The 7,798-nt window shown below is 35.3% G+C and overlaps 1 pseudogene; it reads left to right on the top strand.

The window, feature by feature from the left end:
* Positions 1 to 1,897: 1,897 nt before the first annotated feature.
* On the top strand, positions 1,898 to 1,998 carry LOC140530545 (U6 spliceosomal RNA; annotated as a pseudogene).
* Positions 1,999 to 7,798: the final 5,800 nt, after the last annotated feature.

Here is a 7,798-nt window from a genome sequence, read left to right as displayed (position 1 = left end):
AAGGATTATGTCTTTGTACTTCTAATTGTACAATGTAATATTTATACTAGTAACTGTAGTATAATCATGTAATATTTGGTATAGGTTAAGATAATATATTATTTAATGAATAACTTATTTCAAAGAAAGATCTTAGCCAATCTCAAAGGGACAGAGGAAATATATGAAAGGAGATTTTTTAAAAAATGGAATATCTACTGAAAAGAAGCAGATAAGTATATAAAGAATCTACTCTGCCAAAAAAAAAAAATACACACAAACACACACGCACAGACACATTCTTACAATGGGCAAAGAACAATGTTTTCTTTATGCAAGTGTATGCACAGCAATGGCAAAACCAGCCTATGTGAATACAGATTTTAAACTTGAAAGTCATACGAGAAATGTCATTGGTTTGTTTTATTTATTTTTTGCCTGAAAGGACCAGTCACAGGGTCACCATATGGAAGTGATTTAGAGGATTATTCAAATAAGTTCTCACTGCCACTGGTTTCTTACTTCATCACAAATCTGTCATAAATTGGAAGTGCACCTAACAACCATATGGATACCGTATTCATACTGCCAGTTGATATGTGTGGAACAGGGATCAGATTTGTTCTGCTTAACTCTGAATGAAAGAACTATGGCTGATGGGTAGGTATAAGCCAAAGTTCAGTTCAATAGAAAGAAAATGTTACTGGTGCTTAGAAGTATGCCAGATTTCAGTTGTCTGTCTGGCAAGGTAATGAGTTTCCTGTCACTACAAGTCTTCAAGTAGACATTTGATTGTCACTCATATTGAAATTTATATGTTGAGTGTCCTTCAAATAAGGTTTGGTTGCCCTGCTTTAGAACCTGAAGATGGCTTCTGAGATTGTATTCAATGCTGATGATTCTAGGCAATTAAGATGATTCTCTGACTTATTAAATAAGAATAATATTATGAGGTAGAATTGAGTAGTCAAAAATTTACTGGATATGGGGACAGATGACCTGAGTTCTATGATTTTACATTTCTTAATTGTAGTTTCAACTTTGTCTCTTAAGGTCTTGGACAAATCATTTTGGGTCTATATTTCCTCGTGTACCCACTAGCATTTATAGAGAACTTTAACATTCATAAAGCTCTTTACAAATATTTTCTTATTTGAACCTCTCAATAACATTGGGAAATAGGCACAGTTATCCCCATTTTACAGGCAAGAAAACTGAAGGAGAAAGAGGTTAAGTGACTTTCCCAGAGTCACAAAGCTAGTATATATCTGAGGGACAATTTGAACTCAGATCTTCTTGACTCTAGGTCCAGAATTTTTAGGCCACCTAGCTATCTAGGTCATGTAAAATGAAAGGGTTGGGAAAGATATTCAATAGAACACCTTCCAGCTCTAAAATTCTACTAAACTTTTATAATACTTGTTCCCATCATTTTCTCAAGGTTGCAACACCTGTTGTGATTTTTACCCGTCAAACTCAACCTGTATGCTAAGAGGAGTATAATTTCATACTTGGAAAAATCAGCATTTTTACTCATCACAGATTCTCAAATCCAGATACATTGGTACCAAGGAGGGTTTCCCACATAATTTTACAAATAGTGTTAAACATTTCCATTGTTAAAGTTCAAAGTGTCCTCATTCTGTCCCCTGGCCAAACTCTCTTGCCCCAACTAGTTGATTCCCTTCCTGTCTGCCCCACTCCACATCTCATTTCCTAGTGTCACCACTCTGATTCAGATGCTGATAAGGTTCTCTAGGGAAAGTATAGGTGGTCCCTAACTTACTGACAATCTTTATGTCTCAAGTGTTTATTTGTGAGTTGCTATAAATACCAAATATATCTTCTCATAGAAACACTATTACTCACTGTGATTAAGTTTCCAGACTAACCCACAAAGAACTATTCAATCACATTTATGTCATCATCATGCTTGCTAGAATTGTAATAATACAGAGAAAATTAGCATAGCCCCTAGACAAAGATGACATACAAATTCATGAAGTGTTTCATAATTATTGAATGTAATATAATACTACTGTACCTTAACAAATGACAAAAGGAATAGCTGGGGGGGAAACTGGGAAGACTTATATGAACTGATGCAGAGGGAAGTGATCAGAACCAATAGAATAATTTATATAATAATAGCAATATTGTAAAGACAATTTTGAAAGACAAGAACTCTAATCAATGCAATGAAGAAACAAAATTCTGTAAGACCAACAATATAACAGGTTACCTACCTCCTTATAAAGAAGTAAACTATCAAGCTTTAGATTTAGAAATCTAAAGTTTTATGATTCTAAGGCAGCTGTTCTATATTCTAGGTGATTTTAACAGGGTAGCGAAAGTTGCCTTTAATTCACATTTAAGTGCCACTGACCAAAAAACTTGACCCTGCCAGGGTCTATTTCCATTTGCAGACAAAAGCTCTTTAACTTAAATAAATTTCAATTGAGTATGGATCAATTATAAGCTAAAAGTATGCCTGAGTAGCAATGCTATTGCACAAACAGATTTCCCATATTTATTTTCTCTCCTTTGAGAACTGATGCCAGGAGATCTGATTTCCAGTCCTGATTTTGCTACTTATTAGCAATACGATTTACTAACATGTCACAAATCCACTGAACTTCAATGCTTTCATTTATTAAACGGGTATGGTAATTTTTGTACCTGACAGGGTGGTGGTATGGATCAGAAAATGTAAAGCAAACCGGTACATACATATAAATTCTTCTTATTTGGGGAGTCACTTGCTCCTTTCCCCTCACATTTTTCTCTAACAGGTTTGTCTCCTTCACTAGTTCAATAGGGAGTTTTAAATTCACATTTAAGTAGTAGGCACACCCATATACCCTCTACACACACACATACACACACACACACACACACACACATACACACACACACATACACACTATTCATATTTCCCTTTCTTTATCTTTTCTTTATAGTTATATCCCCATTACCCTAGCACAATACCTTAGCTCTAGTTAATGCTCAGTGAAAGTTATGTGACTGATTGAGTGGTTTGCAAATAGATCTGCACTTAGTACAAATATAATCAGTAGGGGAGGGATCACAGGTTGCTTCAGCTGTCCTCTAATCGTCAAAATTAAAAAAAAAGAAACAGCACAAGGGAATCTCCTCTAATTTGACTTCCACTTCATTTCAGGTGCTCCTGTTTTGTTTTTACCTTATCTAATTCCAAGTAAGAATTGAAATCTTGTGAAATGATATCCAGAACTCTAATTTACTCTAGGGTGTTTTTATTTTTCTCTGAAAGAAACATCAATTGGTCACACAAGATTTTTTCTTAGTTACATATACAAATTCTGAAAAAGCATCTCTGCCCAGGACTGCATTACTTGCCGACACAAACTGATGCTGGAGACCATACTATGAAACGATCAGTCTGGAGTTGACGATTATAGACAGAATACTCTTGTTATTTTTTAAACTTTCAACATTATTTTGGCTTTCCCTCCCAAGCTAGATGCATACTTAAACGTATAGAAAATGAGATCCTATATCTCAAAGGATTTGAGAATCTAAACGTTGTATTTGATTACATTTAAATGTAATTATAGGGACTTGTAATGTAATATTTTCTTTCTACTGGATGGGAATTGCAGATATGCAATATGGGTTTACTTACCTGATTGCACATTTACTCTAATACTTTTTGAGTATTAAGAGCCTGCAGCATGCACAAAAATAATAGAACTCTGTTGTTTTACTTGGATTGCAGTCAGGGATATCATTGCCTAAACATCAGTGCTGTTTCCAAGAAAGATGCAGTTGTTATATTGGAATGCACTGTGTGTGGTTTGCTTTTATTTTTACCTTGAATTCATTTTTTTTTACCTTGATACTTCATTTTGATTTAATAAGCATTTATTGAGTACATACTATATGTCAAGTGCTGTGCTAAGCATTGGGGTTGAAATAACCAGATGAAAAACAGTACAAATTCTCAAGGACTAGTACCCTCATATTCTATTGAGGGAATATAGCATTTAAATGGAAGATTAAATATGATGTAATTTGAAGAGTTAAAGAGCATTAGCTGCTAAGGTATCTAGGAAAAGCCCTTTGAAAGCGTTCATCCCTGAATTCAACTTGAAGGAATATAAGGATTCATAGAAAAGAAGTTGAGAAGAAAACGGACTCCATTCATGGGAGCCAACATATCCAAAGAAGAAGAGAGAGAGATGGAATATGGTGTTCAGATAAGAAAAAATAGGGAAGGGGAAGGGAATAAGCATTTTTGTAGCCCCCTCTAAGTGCCAGGCACAGTGCTAAGCCCTCCTACCTTTCTTTAAAACAAATATTATCTCACTTAATCCTCACAACAACCTTTTAAGGTAAGTTCTATTATTTTACATTCATTTTATAGTTGAGGAAATTAGGCTAGACATAGACTGGGTGAAAGGGAGTATATCTGGAAATGTAAGGGGGAGTCAGGCGGGGATAGGCTTTAAAGGCCAGCTGAAGGATTTGGAGATTGTCATAGATGTAACTGGGGGCCACTGAGGATTTTTGAACAGGACGTTGGTGACATGGTCAGGCATGTAATTTACAAATATTTTTTCAGATCAATGAAATAATCAAAACTATCATCTATACATAAGAGATTAAGGATGTTGAGACAGAAAGGTTTCTGAGAATTTTTTCTCACACTGGAGCCTGAGGAAAACAAGATTATAGAACTTAAAAGACAAATCTTTTCAACATGTTTTTATCGGCAATAGCTCATCTCAAACCCCATTCTGGGAGAGGGTTACGTAGGGGGATACTAGCCCTGCCTCTTCTCCTAACTAATTCCAGAACCATAGCATAGACTTCTAGTAGAAGGGTATGAAGGAGGTAGGAATCACTGTACTATGAAGATAAAGTGATCAGCTCTTTAGAATTCAACAAAAATTAATTCAACACCTATTTTTCAAGTGTCTTCCATTTCAATGCACTATGTATGCATGTATAAAATGAATATTGTCATATAAATGATATATATACATATTGATTTATATAGATATAAAAATGAAAATCATCAGTAACTGCCCTCAGTGAGTTTAAGTTCTACCAGAAATGATACAGCATTTACAAAGAGAAGTATGATACAAGGTAGAAATGTGATAGGGAAATAAATATTTTGTGTTTGTAATACACACCGAGATGCCATGGTGAAAGTAGCTAACAGAACATTTAGGCAGCCACTTTGGATTCTAATCTGACAGTGTCTGGAAAACCTTAAAGATTTATGTATATGTGAGTTGTTGATATTACTGTTACACATACTTGAATGTATCCGTGGTGTGGATTTTTTATTTATTCAGCAATATGTCTTATTGATTTGTGTAGTCCCCATACCATGCCTCAGCAGTGCAGACTCATTTAAACCTTCTTGTCTATGGCTTCTCATGAAAGTTTCACAGAACATCTATTCTTCATTAAGGTCTTTTAGCATTTCATAAATTTCACTGGGATTGTCTATCAATTACTCCTGTCTCTTCATATATGATTTATAGAGTGCTTATTCTGATAAAATAAATTTTTAGATGATAACTTTCATGTCACTTCCTCTATATAATTCACTGTTAAGTAATATGCTATAGACTACTTGTAACTATGTGATATTTCATTGCTCCTGGGTCCCCTGAAATTTTGATTCTTTAGAGAAGACATTATGGTATCTCATAATTATCATGAACAGCTTTTCATTTTTACTTCAATCAACATTGTCAGAAGATCCATTGAGGTCAGGAAGAATAAGGAATATAGAAAGTGGGACGGTGAGTTAATTAGGAAAGTGTAAAAGAACTGCTTTGCTGCAGTGAGGGCATAATTGAGAATAGTGTATCTAGGCAGCATGGTTTTGTAAATTTTTTTAAACAGCTTAATTCATTAGAATATGAGCAGTATAAAGGCAGCAAACAGTGCAAAAAATCAATATTGAGTAATGCCAAGATATGATAAATGATAGGACAAGGGGGAAAGGGACTTAAGAGAAGAGACCAGTATAAGAGTTGAACTGGTTCACCAAATGGACAAAATAAGAAAGAGAAGAGAATATAGTTAGTGCAGAGGTGACTACCTGGGGAAGAATTTAGGGAGTCAAGGAATTAGAAATCACTTAAAGGACAAAAACAAAACAAAACAAAAAAAAACATGACTTGAGATGACAAAACAGAGAGAGAAGTGGAATGGTATCAGATTATGACTGGATAAGGAATTTTATAATACCCAAAACTGGAAATGGTATATTCATGAGTGATGACAAGATCAAGGGCATATACCACCTCCAGTGCTAGAAAGGGTGACCAAGAAGCTTGTGTCATCAGGAGGGAGTCAGGTTTTAGTGACAGCTGAAAAATGGAAAGAATGGGAAAGGAAAAGATTTAAGATGAAAACAAGCTTGTTACCTATGGACCAAGCATTCCAGAGAGCACATTGAAAGATGAAGATTAGAGTTGGAAGGTTTGGGTGGAGATAAATAGGAATAAGAGAGTGAGCATTTGGGGATGGAGAATAAAGTTTGAATAATGACAGCTAGGGGTTCAGAATTAATGGGTTGGAAAGGGTATGACCAGGTGAGAATTTGTTAATCATTGATGACTGCTAAAGAGTTGACTTCAGATTTGAATCTTCTCAGGGTGTTAGTCAGCTTAGGATAAGGGGCAAGGTAGGGGAGCTGATGGAATAACATTTTTTTTCTTCTTCTTCCTCTTCCTCCTCCTCCTCTTCCCCCTCCCCCCATCCTCCTTTTCCTCTTCCTTTTTTACAGGTAGGCTAGGCCAGACCAGACAGTGGAGGGAGCATTATAATATCTCTCTCCTTTCCTCATAGTCTGGCCACACAAGCAGGAGACCAGTGGAAGGAGAATGATGGAACAACATCTTTTTCTATTCCCCTTCAGCCAGGAAGAGGTAAGGTTAAAATATCAGCAGGTGATGAAATGGTATCTTTCTGCTATATGTTGGCAGGAAGGGCTACCTTCAAGTAAGAAAATGCCAGCTCAGGATACCAGTGGTCTTTCTATCCCTGTTTAGAGAAAAGTCCTTTGGGTTTCTCCCACAATCTTAACAAACACATGTTATTTCCATTATTATATAGGAGAGCTAAAAGAGGGAACTAGGGAAAAAATTAATTTGCCCAAGGGCAAATTTTTCACAACATAAATTTTTGTGTGAAAGTAAGGTTTATTTTCCCCCTCATTTTACTCACTGCTGTTGTGAGAAACTATGCCAAAAAACCAGCCAATTTCACTTTTTTCCCATAAAAATTTGCAATTTGACATATTCCCATTTCTGTGATACATCTACTCCCTCTAAGGATTTGAATTTAGAATGAATTTATACAGAAAATATGAAAAGTTGGTCTCAAAAGTAAAAAATAAATTTATTCCTTTACTGTTCAGTTTTTCTTATTACTCCACCACTAACCCATAGCAAAATAACTTGGAAATTTCTATCTAAACAACTAAGGCATACCAGGACTCTAGCTAATGAGTGATACTAATACTTCCAAACTATGGGATCCTAGGTAAATCCCTTAATCACCTTGAGCAGAGGTGTCAAACATGAGTCTGAGGTCAACCCCAAACATGCCAAGTGTAGATTCCAAACTAGAGTCAAATGTAATTGGGAAATATTGACTATGTTTTTTTGTATTTTTATTTATTTCATTAAATAATACATTTTATGACTAAATCCATAGGCAATCTACAGGATTCTTTTATGTAGAGTTTAGTGACCACCATTTCTATTTGAGTTTGAAACAGTGTCCCTTTCTTCATTTGTAAAGTAAGCCT

The sequence above is a fragment of the Notamacropus eugenii genome, chromosome 2, assembly GCF_028372415.1.
Source record: "Notamacropus eugenii isolate mMacEug1 chromosome 2, mMacEug1.pri_v2, whole genome shotgun sequence".
In the NCBI taxonomy this organism is placed as follows: domain Eukaryota; kingdom Metazoa; phylum Chordata; class Mammalia; order Diprotodontia; family Macropodidae; genus Notamacropus; species Notamacropus eugenii.
This window is presented reverse-complemented; position numbering and strand designations above follow the sequence as displayed.